At 36.2% G+C, this 21,361-nt stretch overlaps 1 protein-coding gene and 1 long non-coding RNA gene across 8 annotated transcripts in view; one reads left to right on the top strand and one right to left on the bottom strand.

The window, feature by feature from the left end:
• gjc2 (gap junction protein gamma 2) overlaps window positions 1–21,361 on the bottom strand; it is a 114,227-nt gene that overhangs the window by 36,309 nt on the left and 56,557 nt on the right. For 2 of the 4 annotated variants that reach the window (XM_084120557.1, XM_084120559.1), the window contains exon 2: window positions 17,991–18,095. The exons of 1 other annotated variant lie outside the window; for it this stretch is intronic. The gene's annotated coding sequence lies outside the window, so the exon portion shown is untranslated. Of the gene's footprint in view, window positions 1–17,990; window positions 18,239–21,361 lie in introns of those variants that run through there. One more of the 4 variants, XM_084120558.1, reaches the window with a different exon arrangement.
• LOC311085965 lies at window positions 1,112–15,664 on the top strand. 4 transcript variants are annotated; one of them, XR_014606977.1, is made up of 6 exons: window positions 1,112–1,134; window positions 1,213–1,282; window positions 1,368–1,462; window positions 1,547–2,126; window positions 14,237–14,298; window positions 14,762–15,664. It is a non-coding gene; the product is annotated as an uncharacterized lncRNA (long non-coding RNA). The 4 variants fall into 4 exon arrangements; XR_014606978.1 differs by having other exon boundaries at window positions 1,133–1,282; XR_014606979.1 differs by lacking the exons at window positions 14,237–14,298; window positions 14,762–15,664 and having other exon boundaries at window positions 1,547–2,364.

Genomic DNA, 21,361 nt, shown 5'->3' with positions numbered 1-21,361 from the left:
TTTGAAAGACCAGCAGCCGCCACTGGTGCACAGTGCATGTCAAAAACAAAAATGCTCATTGCTTAACTGAACTACAGCTTGATCCCGAGGCTTCCTACAGCTCAGCGATTGTATACCGTAAACAAAAGACAGTAACGAACGATGACGTAGATTTAACCATATCAATCTGAGCACGAGTCTTGAATCTTCAAACACGAGACTCCGCTCATTAATCGTCCAGCACACCAACGCTGATTGGCTTCCCATGACGTAGCTCCAGATACAACAAGACCTCCAGAAAACCTGGGAAAAGCCCTCTGGGATCCCCATTCAAAGAACAGTAACAAATGCAAGTAACGCCTCCAGATTCTAGCTGAACTGGTGCATTGATATAAAATGTGATAACTCAGTCTAAGAAATGATTGAAGGGTTAAATTAACAATTGATAGTTCATTCAGGTCAGGTCTTATAAACTGTATATATTGCGAGAAACTTGGGATTTAATTATTTCACTCACTTAAAACTCATTCTTTCCTCTCTTTCTTTCTGCAACTTGTATGAATGTGTGGGTTTATGTGTTAGATATTAGTTTCCGTTAATTAGAATAGTTCAATAAAGTATTGTTTGTATTTAAGAGAAGTGTCTTGTGGTATGTGCTTAAAATCTATAATCTGATGATTTTGTTGCCGTGCTAATAATAGTTTTCACTATATTCCGAATATTAACTCCCTGCCATTGACGAGTTTTTACAGCTTTCTGTATTATCACTGTTATAACGTAGGGGTGAGTACTCCTGAATGAGTACAGTATCTCCAGATCAAAACACAGGCAAAGAAGAAGCAGAAACGAGTGATCTCATATGTAAGCAGATCCTTATGAAAAAAAAATGTGATCAACAATAAACAGCATATAAATCAAAACAGCCTAAAGTTACTGAATGAAATGTCGACCCAGGAAGTGCTATATGACTGTGCAAGCTTTGGGGGTGTTGATGGACTCACTCTACTTCATCTATATGTAACCGGATGAATGAGGTGATGGACATTAGTGAGCACCTATCAGCAGGTAATCCACCCTATTTAAGAGCTGGTTGGCTGTAGCCCGGGATGCGTCACGTTCGACTCCGCCTCCTTCCATTGTTTACAGTGGCTGTAGGTATGTGTGTTAGCATATAGCAACTTCCGTTTTTAGTTTGTTTGTATGTAGGGGACTAATTATTAGTGTTGTGTTTAGCTTGTCTGTCTTCTCCGGTTTTCCTTCGGTTTGTCGCAGTGGTTGCATTTGCTGGTTGCTCGCCTTTCAGGTATGTGTGAACTGTTGATGGAAAGCGTATTGTTTGTCTTTATTTGGGGGTTTAGGATCGGCTGATTGTGTTGAGTTATGTGCAGTGTCCCTGTAGTCTATCGAACAGCGGATTGCATGATTTGAGTACCCGTGCCTGTGAAAGGACAAGCACATTGTGCGAATGCATCGTCTACTTCCGGTAAGTGTTATTGCGCATGTAGTTACGAGCTGAAAATTTAGCCATTGAGGCATAAATCTTAGTGTTTCTTTGTATTTGGCTTAGGATTTTCCCTCTCGTCCGGCGATCTTGTTCTTCCTGCTGGTGCTATAAAAAGCTATTACAGCCCCGTCGATTCCTTGCTGCCAGATTAAGAGCGCATCGTATTTTCCTGCTCCACTGTCGCTACCGTGTGCAATACAAACTTTTTGCCATCTGTGAGAAGATCGTCACCCCACTGATGAGGGGGACCGTTGCTGTCTGGTTTTATTTATTATTTGTTGATTTAATGTTTCTTTTATTGAACTTTTGAGGTTAACACTTGGTGTCAAAAATGGAACACCAAACTATCTGCTTGTGAGCTCATTGCGTGAATTGAGTTTATTTATTTATTTATTTATGGTCTGTGTTTACACCTTTGTATGTTATTTGTGATTGTCTATTAATGGTGATATTATCTGCTCATGACCGTACCCTAAACATCATCCAACTGGGCTTTAGTGCAGTTGGTATGTTGAAGTTTGGTTATTAATTATTTTTTTTGTGATTTTTCGTTTCAGGTGCTGAGGTTCCACGGGTGGAGGTGGTGGTGGTGGTGCTTTCTTCGAATGTTTGCCGTGACACTTTTGAAGTCTTTGCTGTGTGTGTGAGTGTGCTTTTGGCAAATTAAGTTTAGTGATCCCTCCTCCCGTGGTTTGCCTCAGCCCTGTTAGTCTGTGTCTTTTTCTATGGTGTCTGTGTAACCAGTGTATGGAAAGAGTGTGTGTTTATTCAAATGTGTTTTTGTTTACTTGAATGTGTTTGTAACTCAAAACCTTGTCAGTATAGCTCCAGGTTGCCTTTTTAACTTGACTACCCTGCTGCTTTAAATTAAACTTTGTATAAATAATTTTTGTATATTTTCATATCCACGTCTCTGCCTACCTTTATTAGAGAATCGAACCTGAGTGACCTAGTAATAGTAACTTGAGTGTTGTCCATATTTCCCGGGGCGAAATTCCCCGGGTGGCGTAGTCGAAATTCTTTCTACCTGTAATACCGCTCTTGTGCCACATATAGTTTGATCATTGTTCAGAATCCAATCTGAATGTAGTTTACAAAATTGACAAAATTAATGGAATGCATAGCTGATATAAAAAACTGGATGACTAGTAATTTCCTACTACTTAATTCTGAAAAAACAGAGATTGTAATTATTGGACAAAAAACTTCCTCACGTAATAACCTAGAATACTGTCTAACACTTGATGGCTGCTCTGTCAAGTCTTCGTCGTCGGTTAGGAACCTGGGTGTTCTCTTTGATACCAATCTTTCATTTGAAAGTCATGTGTCTAGTATTTGTAAAACCGCATTTTTCCATCTTAAAAATATATCTAAATTATGACATATGCTTTCAATGACAGTTAGTTCATGCATTCATGACATCAAGGCTAGATTATTGTAATGCTATTATGGGTGGTTACTCTGCATGCTTAATAAACAAATAGGCCGCTGTACGTGAGCTGTATCGTTCAGTTTCGTTCCGACAAACGGGGCACTACTTTTTCTTTTGCTCAATACGTTCAACGTTAATAAAAGGTATCCAAGCAAAAAGTTCTCCACGCATTATCCTGCAGTTAATGAGAAAAGTGTAATTTATTGGCGTACTATATTGACTGCGTATTGAGACATAAAACTGTTGAGCTAGATTTTCAACCAATCAGCATCGAAAATGTAAGTAGGTCTGAGCCGAAATCAAGCCAATATCACTATGCACATGTAAACATGGAGGAGGACGTAAGCAGCGCATCTTCATCTGATAGCGGCGATCAAGCTCGATTAACACCCGTAAAGTGTATTCTTCATGTCGGAAAAGATGGTGGGAAAGGTCCGCAGCCCTTTACTGAAGTCCGATGGGAAAAAAATCAAGTAATGTGCGTAGGAATGGCTCAAAACGTAGGACACTACGGATCTAACGTTAGCTATTGCTAATAAACATGTTGCCCTCCTGGACAAACTGGTCTCTGATGTCCCAACAACTACGGGTTTCACCCGGCCTGCTATCGGCGTTTTATAGACAAAAAACGCTTGACTTGTGTGTATGTGTGTGATGGGTAGGTTTAGGGGTCGGGTTAGTGTGTGTGTGTGTGTGTGTGCGTGTGTGTGTGAGAGAGATGGGTAAGTTTAGGGGTCGGGTTAGTGTTCTGTCGGTAAGTTAGCCTAAAAGAGGCCTAGAAATAGGGTTTCGTTCCACCAAGTGGGGAACTACCTACTTTTTTTATATTTAACATCAGAAATATAGAGAGATTCCTTAGGAAAAAGTTCTCCACACACAACCTTGCAGTTTTTGAGAAAAATGATGCTAAAGGTGCCCATTTTGAAAAAAAGGGAAAACATAGGGAATTTTGCACTTTCAAACCTGTTTATCATATAAACCCAAAAATGCTGAATTACCACTTGAAGTACAAAATAAACCAGTTTGGGTAACACTTTAGAATACTGTTCCTTCATTAATGAATAATTACACAGGAACAAACAAGTAACGCATTATTAACATTCTAGTAACTACTATTAACTAACAAGAAACTCTGATTAACAAATTAGTAAGTAATAGCGCTCAGATGAATGTAGTAGTTCATTATTAGCTAATCAATAACTACTATTTTTTTCATACCTCCCAGAGAGCTACTATCTACAGGTTCATAATTAACATGAATAATGCATAATTTATAATAAAAGGTAATGGTAACCCACTAGTAATGACTCAAGTATTACTACATCATTCAAAAGGAACTACTAATTATTTGGATCAGTATTCTAAAGTGAAAAACATGATAACTACCTAATATTGACTGAAGTCATTGTAAGCTTTTGAGATTTTTGTAAGCTTTTGAATAGTAATTCCTTCCAATGGATTTGGTAACACTTTAGTCATTACTAGTGTGTTCCCATAATCTTCACTTTAGAATACTGATCCAAATAATTAGTAGTTCCTTTAGAAAGATGTAGTAACACTTGCGTCATTACTATCCAAAACCTTACAAAAGCCTTAAAAGCTTACAATGACTTCAGTCACTATTAGGTATTTATCATGTTTTTCACTTTAGAATACTGATCCAAATTATTAGTAGTTCCTTTAGAAGGATGTAGTAACACTTGATTAATTACTAATGAGTTACCATTACTTTATTATATATTATGCATTATTAATATTAATTATGAACCTGTATATAGTAATTCTTAGTAGTCTTCAGTGAGGTATGAAAAATAGTAGTTACTGATTAGCTAATAGTGAACTACCACATTCGACTGAACGCTATGACTTACTAATTCGTTAATCAGAGTTTCTTGTTAGTTAATTGTAGGCCTAGTTACTACAATGTTAATAGTGCATTATTAATTTGTTCATGTGTAGTTATTCATTAATGAAGGAACAGTATTCTTTTGCGAACTAGTCCCTGGTTTTTCGCCTGATCGGAACCAGACCAGTCTAGGACAATCCTCTGGCCTCTCTAGATCAATAATTATCAAAAAAAAGTTTAACTTTTGCATTTGGGTGGCTGTAACAGGGTCATTTAGAAAAGGGGCGTGACAAAATACACTCAAAAGCCTATAAATCCTAAACGAAAACTCAGAACTTCACAAAAATTGATGCACATATGTGTCATAACGTGCTAAAGAAGCATGGACATTTTTATGGAGATCGGACCAAAGGTGGCGCTATAACTGTTAAAACGCTTTAAACCCATATATTTCCTATGGTAAATTGCCTGTATTGGCTGTGAATGGTCTTTTCCATCTATGATCATATAATTTTCATATAATAATGTTCATGACTCTTAATAAGCATGAAAAATTTCAGACAGATCGGACAAAATTTGCCTCTGTAATAGTTAAAAAGGTGAAAATGATATAACATGACATATTAAGCCAATAAGTGGTATTTTACTGCCCCCTGCTGTCATTTCATCATACTACTCCCTAATATTGTTATATAATTCATATTTAGACTTTATAAAATCATTATTTTAACATTTACAATCACATTTTGTCAAAATTAATCTTTTGGAATATTACTATTGACAGCTGAGTCACAAACAGAAAGTAAAACGTCCATTTAAGCCACGCCCCCGAATACAAATTCACTCATAACTCAAAAACGGAAAGTCGTTGCGCGCTCAAATTTTGATGGTAAGGTCCTCTCCAGGCTCTTGATCGAAACGTGTCGTCGCGGGCCTCGGGAGCGCGCCCCTCGGGCATCGCTAGTCGGCTTTGAACGGCCGTAACTCCTGACCCAGACAACCTCGAACCTTGTGTGAGAGCTCGTTGGAAAGGGCCCGTCGTTGGCTAGCTTCAATTCAAATGTGGTGTTATTTGCCCTGGGCATTCCAGAGATAAAAGCCTCAAAGATATGCCTTTGAACGGTAATAACTTCCGGCCCTAATCGCCCAAAAACAAAGTGATAGTCTCATTCAACAGGGCTCCTCGAGCACTATCTATGCTCTGAGTTTCAGAATTTTTCGCGTTCTGGTTACCGAGATATAAGTGAAAAAACAAATTCCCATTCATTCACTCATTCATAAAACACTTCAATTGTAAAATGTAAGCTATAATACCACTTTTGTCCACTTGAGGGAGCAGCAAGATTACATATGATCTTTTCATTAGCTTTCAGTATTGGGAAACAAACAAATGCTTTAAAAAGCAATCTTTTTTATTATGATAGGGCTGTAGCTATCGATTATTTTAGTAATCGAGTATTCTATTCAAGTAATCGGATAAAAAATAGATTCAAGTTAACAACAGCCTTTAAAATGACTTAAAATACAAATATATAATAACAAGCAACAATAATTGGTTCAAGTAAAGTATCAAAGTAAGTAATTATATTGGTTTTACTGAACAACACTGTTAAAATATACCCATGTAAAATAAATTATATAAACTAATATAAACATAACTTATGTACATAAATAACAAATGCCTGCAGAGGGCGCCAGCGGCCTGGTTGTTGTTACACTAAGGCAGGGGTCGGCAACCCAAAATGTTGAAAGAGCCATATTGGACCAAAAAAAAAAAAAAAAAATCTGTATGGAGCCGCAAAAAATTAAAAGCCTTATATAAGCCTTATAATGAAGGCAACACATGCTGTAAGTGTCTATATTAGCTTTATTAAGAAGGCTACAAATAACGTTACATAATGAGCATTCATGATTAAATGTTTATTTTCCCTGCAGCGCATCCTGGAGAGAATGACGCACCACGTGACTACGGTGCTTTAAGTTTAACTTCCATTATAATTTTAATGTATTATGTTTCGTTTTATTTATTCGTGTATTATTTTTACAACGTTCAAAAACTTTAACCCTTTCACACGTAAGTTTAAAATATTCTGACTGACCCCCCCAGCGTGAGTTTTTCGTGTGTCACTTTATGGTTTCCATGGTGACGCGTCATTGCGTGTCACGTGACACACCGCAGCAACAACAGAGCTGAATGAATGATGATCTGCTTTTATGTCATTTTTCCTTTTTTATTCAAAATATTCACAAATTTGTTAGATATGGCATGAAATATCTGATATTCCGATTGTCAAATATATGCAAGTGGAAGTGTTTTGTTGTTTAATCACCTTTATAACGATCGCGTTAGTTGAGCTGTATGCGCGATGGGCGCCGCCATCTTAGTTTGTACCGATGTGATCGTACGTGCGAAAGGGTTTTAAGAATGTTTGTCATGTTTTTCCTCCTACAGAAATTATATTAAAACAAAAAATATTTTTTCCATTTTCATATTTTTGAAAAGGCTCCAGGGAGCCACTAGGGCGGCGCTTAAGAGCCGCATGCGGCTCTAGAGCCGTGGGTTGCCGACCCCCGCACTAAGGCATTATCAAATCCTTGTTTAATATTGTCCAAACAATTAATTCAAATGTCAACTTAACCTTTAATATTTGGCCACTTCTGTACGATAGAAATGCTACAGGCACTGTAATTTCTTGAACGAGAACATGTGCACATCAAAGTATGCAAACTCAGAGCGAGAGTTTAAATTTTTATTTTAAAATCGCGATGTTTAAACTTTTATTTTGAAATCGCGATGAACAGCAGTTTGAGAAACCCAGCTCCACAAATATAAATGATAACAGTGCAACTATGAAACACAAACTGCGTCTGACTTGCGTTCCCAAATGCACGTTATTGGAAACCTAAACAAACAGCACTGCAGAGACTGAGTTTGCTTGGAGCAGCATTTACTGTGTGGACGGAGCTGAGGTAATTTTAACATGTACTCTGCACTCATGTAATTGAAGGGTCTTCTCTGTGAAAAAAACAAACAAACAAAAAAACAGAGGATATATTTATTTAACTGAATCACAGCCTTTGTGATTTCACAATAGCACTATGCTATATTATGACTGCAAATGGTTTTAAATATATCGCGTTGTCTTAGAAAACTGTGTAATTCTGCGGTTGTTGGATTCTCGTCTGTGGAATGCAACACTTTCGGTATTTTGCCCATTACTGAGGGGTAAATTGCAATCAAGGATTTTTTTAAATCGAGTACTTGACTATAATTGAGGAATTGCTACAGCCCTATACTGGTAACATAGTTTTATATTATTAGATCACAAAGAAATGCCTATAGACAATTAAATATATTTTCTCAATAACATATCCAAAAAACGTATTTGTGTGTGTGTGTGTGTGTGTAAGCATGCATTATGGAGTTAACATGGAAAAACTGGTTTGATTTAGTGCAGAAAACTGGTGCAAATCATGAAGTTTAAAGTGAAAGTGAGCCAATAAGTGGTCTTCTACTGCTCTCTGCTTGCCATTCTACTTATTAATGAAGTCTTTTCACATGTGCTTTTCACATGTGCTCACATTTATATTTAGACTCTAAAAAATCACTTATATAACAATAACTATTATAACACAATCATATTTTGTCAGTGTTTATCACTTCATTTGCACTGACTCTTTACATAATTGCTAGTAATGTGGTAAATCATGGTAAATCACACTAATAACATGGTAAATCATAGTAAATAATACTAGAATGTGGTGTATCAAGGTAAATCATGCTAAAATCCTGGCAAATCATTCTAGAACGTGGTATATCATGGTAAATCATGCTAGAACATGGTAAATCATGGTAAACTATGCTAGAACAGGGTAAATCATGGTAAACCATGATAAATCATGATAAACTATGGTAAATCATGTTAGAATGTGGTATATCATGGTAAATCATGCTAGAACAGGGTAAATCATGGTAAACTATGATAAACCATGATAAACTATGGTAAACCATGCTAGAATCACAGTAAACAATGGTAAATCATACTAGAATGTAGTATATAATGGTAAATCATGCTAGAATATGGTAAATCAAGGTAAACTAAGATAAAATCATGGTAAACTACGTAAATCATGCTAGAATCATAGTAAATAATACTAAAATATGGTACATTGTTGTGGGAGGGGCCTATTTTACTAAAATGGCTATAACTCAAGAAGTAAATGAGATATCTTCACCAAACTTAGTACACATGTGTATGGGTTCAATTTGAGGTCACAGTAAACAATTTTATGGAGATCGGATCATAGGTGGCGCTATACCTGTTAAAAAGCTTTAGAACCATATATTTCCCATGGTAAACGCTATAACATGAAAAAAACATAAAGCAGGCTATAACCACCTGACCGTTAGTCCGATTGACTTGAAAATTGGTATGCACTGTCTTGGTCCAAGGTGGCATGTATGTCTATGAGGACATTGGCGTATCTCAAAAAACATGGCCGCCATCGGCCAATGAAGTTTGAGCACCTATTAGACCAGGTTAACGGAGGCCGATCGGAACGAAACTCGATGGGCATGTTCTACTCATGGCCCTAGAGGTCTGTAAGAATTTTGAAAGAAAACTGCCACTAGTTGGCACTAACGAGTTTTATGGCTCTGTAATCACGTGGTGTTACACTTATCGTCACAAAATGCATATCTTTTGATAGAGCTGCTCATGGTGAACAACTTTGCCTCAAGAACAATTGCTGTCAATCAAACCGTTCATTAAATATTCGCGAACATGTTCAAAACCTACTTTTGCGAACTAGTCCTAGGTTTTTCGCCCGATCGGAACCAAACCAGTCTAGGACAATTCTCTGTACTCTCTAGATCAATAATTATCAAAAAAAGTTGAACTTTTGCATTTTTCACATGGGTATATTGGGTCATAAAGAAAATGGCCGTGGCAAAATGCATTCAAAAGCCTATAAATCCTAAACGAAAACTCAGAACTTCACGAAAATTGGTGAGCATATGTGCCATAACATTCTGAACAAACATGCAAAATTTCATGTAGATCAGACGATAGGTGGCGCTATAACTGTTAAAAAGCTTTGAAAACCATATATTTCCTATGGTAAATTGCCTGTATTGGCTGTAAATGGACTTTTCCATCTATTATTTCAGTGGTTAAAAGCTTTCTAAATAAATCTTAATGTCTTAAATGCTTATGTGCTTAAAGGCCTTAAATGCTTGAACCCCGATAAATGCTGCTTGCAGCTTTAATTATATTTGTACTTATATCATTAAATAAAGTTGTTATTATAATAAAAAACGCATTATATTGAGTTATTTTTAACCTTAAATAATACTACCAGCTGACAGTGTTGGGAGTAACGCGTTACAAAAGTAATGCATTACAGGAACATATTACTTTTTGCTGTAACGCAGTAGTGTAAGGCATTACTAATCAATTTTCAGTAATATTTTACTTGGTACATGTTCGGTAACGCTTGCGTTACAACACACTTTTAGCCCAAAATGTAATTGTAAAAAAAAAATAAAAAAAAACGGAGGGAAAAAACAGCAAGACCGCGAATGAAAAATGCAAGTAAGTTATACCTGCTCGTGGTCAGTCGATAGCCGCGTGTGGTGTCCAAGTTTGTAAATAAAGACTAAATTACCGCTTCAGATATATTTGTATGGCGATTTATTTCATTCATCTCCCTCTTGCTGGTGTAACTTTGTATTGTGTGACATAGTCCAGTAAAGCCATGTTTAGGGCAGGTTTAAATAAATGCGAACACAAAAAATAAAATGAATATATTATGTTCTGTGGAGAACATGTCCTTCTTCATCCGGTGGGTAGTAGCCTATTACCTTTGGTTTGCTTGGTGTCATTTACAGAATTACTAAAAAATGTTTTGCTACCTAAAAGTTAAAGATTTTTTGTGTCACGCATGCATGTATATTTCCCTCATAATAAATATAAAACGCATGTGTAGACTGATATTTTTCTAATGTAAGAAATTTGTTTTAAAAAAAAAACGTATCTTACCAGAAATTCTTACCATATAAACATTGTAACATGTTGTCACTAAACTTAATAAAATTCAGTTTAGTTACTAAAATGTTTTGACAATCACAATACACTTATTGTGATGCAAGTTTTTTTTTTTGCAAACCCCCCCTAATCTCCCCAAATCTCACTCCAAGTTAAACTCAAAAGTATACAAAAAAAAAAAAAAACACTTTTAAAAATAACACATTTAATGGTGAATTGTTAATTTGCATACACGAGCAGTAACTGCACTACATGTACATATTCACAGGAATGATTATTGTAAACAAGATTTAATTTTGATTTATTTATTTACCTACCCATCTCTCTCTCACACACACACACACACACTAACCCGACCCCCTAAACCTACCCATCTCTCTCTCTCTCTCTCTCTCTCTCACACACACACACACACACACACTAACCCGACCCCTAAACCTACCCATCTCTCTCACACACACACACACACACTAACCCGACCCCTAAACCTACCCATCTCTCTCTCACACACACACACACACACACTAACCCGACCCCTAAACCTACCCATCACACACATACACACAAGTCAAGCGTTTTTTTGTCTATAAAACGCTGATAGCAGGCCGGGTGAAACCCGTAGTTGTTGGGACATCAGAGACCAGTTTGTCCAGGAGGGCAACATGTTTATTAGCAATAGCTAACGTTAGCTCCGTATGTGTCCGGCGTTTTGAGCCATTCCTACGCACATTGCTTGATTTTTTTCCCATCGGACTTCAGTAAAGGGCTGCGGACCTTTCCCACCATCTTTTCAGTCATGAAGAATACACTTTACGGGTGTTTATCGAGCTTGATCGCCGCTATCAGATGAAGATGCGCTGCTTACGTCCTCCTCCATGTTTACATGTGCGTAGTGATATTGGCTTGATTTCGGCTCTGACCTACTTACATTTTCGATGCTGATTGGTTGAAAATCTAGCTCAACAGTTTTATATGTCTCAATACGCAGTCAATATAGTGCGCCAATAAATTACACTTTTCTCATTAACTGCAGGATAATGCGTGGAGAACTTTTTGCTTGGATACCTTTTATTAACGTTGAACATATTGAGCAAAAGAAAAAGTAGTGCCCCGTTTGTCGGAACGAAACCCTATTTCTAGGCCTCTTTTAGGCTACCGACAGCGGCCTAAAACTACAGCTGGTCCAAAACGCAGCATCTAGAGTTCTTACCAGGACCAGGAAGTATGACCATGTTAGCCCGGTTCTGTCAACACTGCATTGGCTCCCTATTAAACATCGTATAAATTTTAAAATATGGCTGATTACTGTAAAAACTAAAGGAGCCTCAAATATCCTGTTGGATACTCAAGGAACTTCAAAATGTAATTTAGGTGCCTCAAAGCTCTTTCTTCTATAGTAGGGTTACAGGAGGAGCATTGACAATCTTTGAGGTTCTTGCTGGAACTTATGGGATCCTTTAAGCACTTTGTATTTAGTTCAGAGGTTCTGGAGTCACCTTTTCATTACCATGAGACCTCGAAGTGCTTTGGGGGAAAATAGAGGAACTTGAATGCGATAAAAGGGTTATTGGAAGATCTTTTAACATTTAAGTGGTTCCTGGAAGATCTCTTATGTTAAAGCCAGCATCTGGAGGAACCCAATGGTTCAGTGAGGCCAGAATAAGATTATTATTATCCTATTATTATTATTATTATTATTATTATTATAGGCTACTTAAGTTTGATTCAGTATACATACCCAGGTGAAAAAGACTATTAAATGTATTAAAAATGTACTTGAGTGTGTTTTTAGTAGACCTACAATACAAATATACTTTAATGCATTTTTAATACATTTAACAGTAGCCTACATCTTTTTCACCTGGGTAGCTTACATTTATTTAGTATAGGCCTAGGCTATTTTATTAAGTAATTTAAACCTTAAACAACAACACTAAATAATAATAATATTAATAATATGAAGAAGAAGAACCAGGAGGAGAAAAGTTTTATTCTGCGAAACTGCTGCTATTCCTCTGCTGTCGTCACTTCAGTGATGCTCGCGCGCAACAAAGCTCAGCTGATCGACGTCATCGGGTTTGAAAGTAACGGCTCCTCTCTTCAAAGCTTGTTCGGCTCTCCATTACAAGGTTTTTTAAACTCGCCAAATAAACATAAATACAGTCTACTCACTATATATTCAAACACACATATATATACAGTGCAATGCATAAGTGAATACACCCATGCTAAAGTTGACTAAAAAGAGGAATAAAAAATCATATTTTGGAAATTGAACTTAATGCCTTAATTTAAAAAATTAGGAAAAATCCAACCTTTAAGGACACCAATTTTCTTTGTGAATGAATAATGTATCGTAAATAAATAAATGTTCTTCCTTAAAATACATGGTGCATAAGTGAGTACACCCCTATGTTAAATTCCCATAGAGGCAGGCAGATTTTTATTTTTAAGTATTTTTTTATATATTTTTTTTTAGGATACTATGCATCCTGATAAAGTTCCCTTGGCCTTTGGAATTAAAATAGCCCCACATCATCACATAGCCTTCACCATACCTAGAGATTGGCATGATTTTATTTCAGTTAGCCTAAAAGCTAGTTTGATTTGCATTGAGAGATGATCTTATGGAAAGTACCCCATGCCAATCTCTATATGGTGAAGGCTATGTGATGATGTGGGGCTATTTAAATTCCAAAGGCCAAGGGAACTTTATCAGGATGCATAGTATCCTAAATTTTTTTTTTTAAAAATACTTAAAAATAAAAATCTGCCTGCCTCTATGGGAATTTAACATAGGGGTGTACTCACTTATGCACCATGTATTTTAAGGAAGAACATTTATTTATTTACGATACATTATTCATTCACAAAGAAAATTGGTGTCCTTAAAGGTTGGATTTTTCCTAATTTTTTAAATTAAGGCATTAAGTTCAATTTCCAAAATATGATTTTTTATTCCTCTTTTTAGTCAACTTTAGCATGGGTGTATTCACTTATGCATTGCACTGTATATATATAAACTAAATTTATTATACATTACTACGTTTTTACAGTGTTTACCACTCGTTTATTGCACAGTATCTGGTATGAAGGTTTTAGCCGCGATGCTAACTACGTTGATCTAATGAACAAATGGAAATGATTGACTTATTGTCTTAGATTGATTTAGTCATTCAATTCAACATATTCTGTACAACTGTGTCTTCAAATTGCTGATAGCCTAACTAATTTAGCTGATTCCTGCTGTCGTCATTGGCGTTTGTTATGAATAACAAAAGCAGGTTAATATAGTTTGGTCTGTTTTTGTTTAGCCTAACTTTACTTACTACAGGCGCCCTCATTCTCTCAAATACCATTTTAAAGCCATTTACTGGTCAATAAATATTATGTTGTGAATAATCAGCTTTGTTCTTTTGTTTCCCCAGAACAACCATTAGGCTACATTTCTAAAATAATCTGAACATTTCAGTGGCAACATTGAATTACAGTAAGTTACCAGCACCACATGCAAGTACTTTCTCTGTGTGAAATTGTATTGTTTGACTGTGTACTTGTGTTTTTTTAATCAGTTATTCTCTGAAAATCTTTCCTCATGCTCTCAAATCTCATTCATGTTACTCAGAAAAATAATATCACAGGTTTGGTTCACAAATAATGCCATGCATTTTTTTCTTATATCTTTATCATTTGCATTTGAATATAAGACATTTTAACTCTGAATTATAACTTAAGTTTAGTCTTTTTCGACAAAAAAAAGGGAAAAAGCTATTATATGGCTTCAGAAGACTTACAACACAACCCATAACACATTTGGTTGTGAACTCATTGATTAATTTTAGGATCTTTTCTGGGACATTTTTGGAGCTTAACCATTTTTACATAAATTGTTGTACATAAGAATGGTTTCATGAATGATTTACACAACTTTTTTCTGCTTGTGTTTCATGCAGTGAAATTGAATGGTGACAGGGGTTGCATTATGCCTGAGATCTGCTTTTGGGTTCCACAGACAGAAAGTCAAACAGGTTTGGAACGTCACAAGGCCGAGGAAATTATTTAAATTTCACAACTATCATAACTCTTTTAGTACCTCACACCAACTTGGTCCCATAGTGACATTTTTGACCACAAACGAAAATTGCTGATCGTGTGGATTCTTATTGAAATGACTGGAATTCACCAGTGAACATTCACAGAACAACAGATCATTTTACTTCACCTTAATACTGTTTCCGGGTCGAAGCCTCTACTTCTACTTCCTCTATCTTGTTTCATGAAAATACTAAACAACCATTTATGAACACTGTTGATTCAAGTCACACATTTAAGCTTTTCAAAAGCCATAGTGTACATTACAGTCTCCAGTCTCACGGCAACCCAGACTTCAACATTTTTTAATTCAAAATAGCTGAATAACTAACCATCTGAGATTTCGGTATAGAGATAAAGGTTAGGATCATAATTTTCAGGAATATTACAGCACAATGAGTGCATATTAGCACTGTTTGTTTGTTTTTGGCATCTGATAGAGCTTTTGGACTTGGAAACAGTGATGTCAGACTTACCATCGGACTGAAACACAAATGTTTTAAAGTAAAGATGGACATTTTTAATTAGTCAAAATGTAATTTTTTTTTACATTGATTTATTTCATGGAACATATGTGTTTCCATGCATTTTGTTGAGATGTCTTTTCTTTATCTATATACATGGTTGATTATTCATGTTGCTTATGTATTATACAATTTTTTTTGTCTATTCATTGATATTAATCTATAGTTAGCTTTTTTCCCATGTGCATGGAAGTGTATAAAAATGAATATCAAATATGTAATAAACAATTCTTATTTTGTATTTGGTTCAATTTGTTTATTATAATAGAAGTGAAAGGTAGCCATAGTAACAACATGAAATTAAATATTTTTAAAAAATGAAATTTGGTTCCTGGAGGTACACAAAGTGGTTCCACACAGTGCCTAATATAAGAGTTCCTCAGGAAACCTGTGTGGTTCTTCAGAGAACCGCTCCTTTTTAAAGGGTTCCTAGAGGATCTACAGACGGTTTACCGCAGTCCACCGGATCCATGTCGTATCAAGCTCTGATGAAGGACCTGCGCCTGGACACGACGACAACACAGTCCTGAAGTGTCAACTAGTGTCTCCCCTGTGAAGGCCTCCTTCCCTTCCCTTTACCTCTGTACAGATAAATCGTCGCCGGGATAATTCTGGTTCACGTGGCTACACAGAAGCGATGAATTCTGTATTATACATTTTTAAGGCCAGACAAGTAGTTTGTTGAGGGTTGGTTTTTAATGAAGGACTACACACCTGCACACCTAAATATTAAAACGCACATACCTATAGAATAAACACATAATACGCATGTGCACGCCGTCAGCGTTCTCACAGGTTCGCGTTTTTTGAAGTTTGTGCAGAGATAACATTTTTATCTTTTAATTTATTTTTTAATATTTTTCAAGGCTTGTACCTTGGAATCTATTTCATGGTTTGCGTTCTCGAGCCACCAGGCACTGTTTTGTGCAAATGAGCGGCCGGGGCACATTAAGGGTTTTCTGTTAAAACGGTGTCGTGTAACAGTGTCTGGCCCCTAAGTTAATAACTAATGATCATTGTGACGGAAGTGAATCAATCAAAACTAAATTTAGTTGGACAATAACTTTATTCTAGAGCTGCTGTAAAGCCAAAACAATTTATGTTACTTTAATTTCCTATTATCACTGTAAAGTTGCTTTGAAAAAGCACTATATAAATGAAGGTGACTTGACTTGACTAGTCTTTGACAAAAACGCAATTTTCTCAGCATTTTGCTCGAAATGTTGCTTTTTGTATGAAACTTACCCACCTTCAAGAGTTGATTAGGAAAAAAAAAAATGCATGAAGTTAGAATAAAACGGATTAATTTAAAAGCAGAGGGTCTGTTCTTTCTTTTGATATATTGCATGTTCAGATTTATACAACAAAATATTCTGGGGACCATGAAAATTTTGTGAAAATGACACACAAAAAAACGCTGGTGGTGGCTGGCAACTTAAAAAAAAAATGCTGGCGGGGAAAGAGTTAATATGTGCTGCAGAGTTGTTACAGCCCGTTCAAATGAGCGCCCGGCGATTCATTAATTTGGCTGTAAAATATGTGATTCTGTCAAATTCCCTATAAACATAATTATGAATTCCCTTTGAGCTAAATTGACCTGTTTCCCTTACACTCCTTATTTCCTATTAATTTCCCTTTTGTGCTCTGTCTTGTGCTTGTTCGTGTCATCTTTCCCCTGGTGCAGTGTTTCTTTCACTTTTAAGAAGTTTTTTCTCAAAATTGCAAATCTAATCAACTCCTGACGAAAACTTTATTTGAATCATCACTCAGTGAGTCATTTAACCATGTACTTGTTATGAATTGGTTGCAAAGACCACTGAGCACAACAATTGAAGATCCAAACACAGTTTATTGAGAGCACAATCCAAAGTCACAGTCCATGTGTACAACCTCTGCAGTCACGTATAAGATTTTGTCATTTCACCCACACCTACTAAAAGTAATCAAAAAAGTCTGATTATATTCGCTTAAATGTGTAATGTAATGGATGACATTACTAACTGCAATTTTTGTCATGTAATTTGGAATCAGTAACCGACTACAATTTGTAAGTAATGACCTAGCGACAGCGACTTTTCGAGCAGGTTTAGCTACTTTCCATTTAATACAGTTGGCAACAGTCTTTGTGAATGTCCTTTTGCAGGAGTCAAAGCAGCAGATTTAGCTACATTTAAATTATATTTATTAGTACAGAGCATGTATTTAAATAAATTAAAGGGCTAAGAATTTTGTGATAAATAAGTAAATATAGGTGACCCAAATTTCTATGGTAATGGATTATAATGATGTTCATTCATAAGTCATTATGATATTATACTACTGTAGGCTACATTTCACACATTCCTTCGTACCTTCAAATATGTCTCATAATCAGGTCACTTAAAACACATCTTCTACTTGAATAATTGCAAAATGTAACATAACATGAAGAATTACCAAATACTAAGAACCAATGCAACCATTCCTATTAAAAAAGTAAGTAAAATAATAATTTTAGCGTGATGCTCACTTTATATCATTCGCCTCTTATACTTGTTGTAGACAACAAGAAAAACTACATACAGACCTTAGGAAGTTGCGCCAAGGAAACACCTTCAGAAGACTCACGCTCCATCCGGTCATAATTTTCCGCAAAACTGTGGTGGCGTCTCAGCATTCCACTTGTGGTTGCCTGTCCACAGTCAAATGGAATTGTGATTTATTATTGTCTAAAAGTTGCAGCGCGCAAAAGACAGACAGCTCCGCATCCCGCAAGCCCATTGTGGACAGCTCATGAGAGACCGTCTGTCTCACTCAAGCCTCACACTCATCTCTGAGTCTAGCTCGTTTTGCATACTCAACTGTCCAGAGAGGAAGTATAAAGAGGGGGGAGGAGGAGAGGGGGTAGAGGGGAGGAGAGCGGGTAGAGGGGGGTAGAGGAGGGTAGAGGGGGGTAGGGGGGTGGGAAGGGGGGTAGGGGGGTGGGGGTGGGGGAGGGGGGTATTATATAATATTATTAACTATGAGTAACTTTATTAAGGCCCTGTATAAACCCTAACTCCAACAATAAATTGTTTATCATTAATCCAGAAAGACAGAGACAAACTTTAATATCGTTCTGCTTTTAATTTGTTCTGCTTATCACAGCTCTACAGAAGAAAGGCCGTTGTCTAGAGGGAGTGCTCAACCATTGCTTTGGCTATAGATATGCTATGACAGAGCAATGTATGTTCAGTGAGCAGAAAACTACTGGTGGACTTCCATGGACATGCGTGTCCTTATAAGCCTCTATGGGCTGGATGAGCAGCCGACCCATTCAGACGGGCCGTTGGCTTCCATCCTCCAAAGGCCATGCCTCTCTGCCCACTTCCAGCACAGAACATATCACAGATATTGCTGCACATATCACCCTGTATCCCAAGACTTAAAATATTAATTTAATAATTTTATTTTTTACAGTTGCTTGGACACATTTCTCAATAGTTAGGTCTCTTATTCAACACTCTTCACACAGTTCTCCTTACCAACTTTCAGCTTGGCACCAGTACATCAGGATTTATGGGGAGTGTTCCCGGTTCTGGCTGACCTAATCTATGCAGTCTAACATTGAATTATAGAAGTTTATAATGTGTATGCTATGTCAAAGAGATGTGTTTTTACTGTGTGTCTGCTTCCTGGACAATGTTAGGAAGACTGTTCCAAAGTTTTGGTGCTAAATAGGAAAAGGAACTACCGCCAGCAGTCGATTTTGATATTCTAGGTATTATCAACTGGCCGGAATTTTGAGAACGCAATACGTTTCACTATAATCACTGTAATTTCACTATAATGCGTTAAGAGCTCGCTCAAATACTGGGGAGCTAAACCATTTAGTGCTTTGTAGGTAATCAGCAATATTTTAAGATGGAAAAATGCGGTTTTACAGATACTAAGAATGTGACTTTCAAATGAAAGATTGGTATCAAAGAGCACAGGTTCCTAACCGACGACGAAGACTTGACAGAAGACACATCATTCAAAACTAACAGCTCTTGGTTTCACAGTGCCATTTAAATGCCACACTCATTTACCGATTACCCACATCCAGTGATCATGAAACACTTATACCTAATTTGTTCACTTGGAAATTAAAACTCAGTCTTTTGAGAAATATATAAATTATTACAACCTAGCATTTCTGTTTATAGTGTAAATATACCTAATTTATTCAAAAACCAAAACTCAGTGTTTTGAGAAGCAAATATTTTTTCAGTCTTGCATTTCTATTTATTTTATAAATATATACTGAATATGCATACAAGTCAAGTCACCTTTATTTCTAAAGCGCTTTATACAATACAGATTATTTCAAAGCAGATTCACAAATTCAAATTAAAATTTTGCTGTAAAACAGCTTTACCGTTTAAAAAAAAATACTCACACACTAAAAATGATACTTGAGGCCCACTCAGAGAAACCATTCACTCATATACCTAATCTTCAGACCAAGTCTGCAGAATTGCAAGCACATTATCTGCTTTGCACTCAGTTTGCATTTGTAAAACAAACTTACTACATTACACATCATTAACAACTTTTGTGTTTCATATAGAAAACACTGCCATTTAAATGCCACACTCATTTCCAGATTACCTACACCAAATGATAATGTGTGAAATCACTTTATACATAAATTGATCACTTAGAAACTCAAAAACTCAATGTTTTCAGAAAAGAAATTAGTTTCAAAGCAGCTTCACAATAAATTCTGCTCTAAAGCAGCTCTTACAAGCCAATAGTGTCATTATATAGCTCAAGTCAGTTCAGTGTTGATTCAGTTCAGTTCAATAACTAAAGATTATCAATTTGTTGTGCATACATACTGTATACACACGTGTGAGGTCTATGACAAACTCCTGTACACTCCACTGAACACTGAACAAGCAAAAGACACAAGAGAGTAGTGTTTTACATTTGTCATATCCATGAGTTTGGCATGTCAAACCTAATCCATGGCTAATCATTTGATGGTTTGTGTGTACAGTTACTACGCAAAAGCAAATTTTTTAGAAGAGTTCAAATGTTTTGAAAGCTTTGCAAGAGATGTGTGATGTTTTTCATGTTGTTTGTGTGCTTTATGGTTTTATGTGTAGTGTTTCAAGAAAAGGAGGAATAGTTTCAGAAATTGTGTAAGCAATTTTAAAAACTGTCATTTCAAATTCAAAACGCACTTGAACTACCAAAACATTTCATACAAATCTTAAATCAGCTCATTCTTCCATAACAATAGCAAATGTTGTCACCCAACAAACACACTCTAAACTCATAAAACTAATAAAACAATGACCTAAAAACACTAACAACAGGCACTAAACAATAAAAATGTCACTGCAGTTTATGTTACATCAGAATGTTTACATTACAGTACAAAATTATTCCTAAGGTCTCCCCAACTGTGTAAGTGTTCAGATACATTTAATTGTTTTGATAGAATTTAATTTTTTTAGATTTGGAATATATTTCAACATGGTATTACTGCAGAAATGTAGCAAACTTCTGTCTGATTTAGTTTTGTATTATGTTGTTTTAGGTTATGAAAAGAGTATGTAATATGCAAATTGGACTGTAGGTACATAGAATTTTGGTCTTAGTGAGAAAAGAATTCATGTAATTTGAAAGAGGTGGTCATTGAATGCTTTTTGCTTTTGCTTTTTTAAGCAGTTGAATAATGTAAAAGAAAATTACCCAGAATGTAGATGTTAGGATGATGCAGTTGGAGTGGCTGCTGAAGTGAGCAGCTAGTTTTTGCTCTTTGTAAAGTCAACTTCAGTTTCTCCAAATATCTTAAGTTGATGGGGGTAGTCTTGGGTCACAGATTTTCTGGGTTTATGTAATAGATCAAGTTCAGCCATGTGACTGAGAAGTGCCCTCAGAGAAACACTGACAGAAGACCCCAATCTACACAAGCATGTAACTCCA

The sequence above is a fragment of the Abramis brama genome, assembly GCF_963993115.1.
Source record: "Abramis brama genome assembly, chromosome: 7".
In the NCBI taxonomy this organism is placed as follows: Eukaryota; Metazoa; Chordata; class Actinopteri; order Cypriniformes; family Leuciscidae; genus Abramis; species Abramis brama.
The sequence above is the reverse complement of the archived record's forward strand: the minus strand, read 5'-3'. Positions and strand labels throughout refer to the sequence as shown.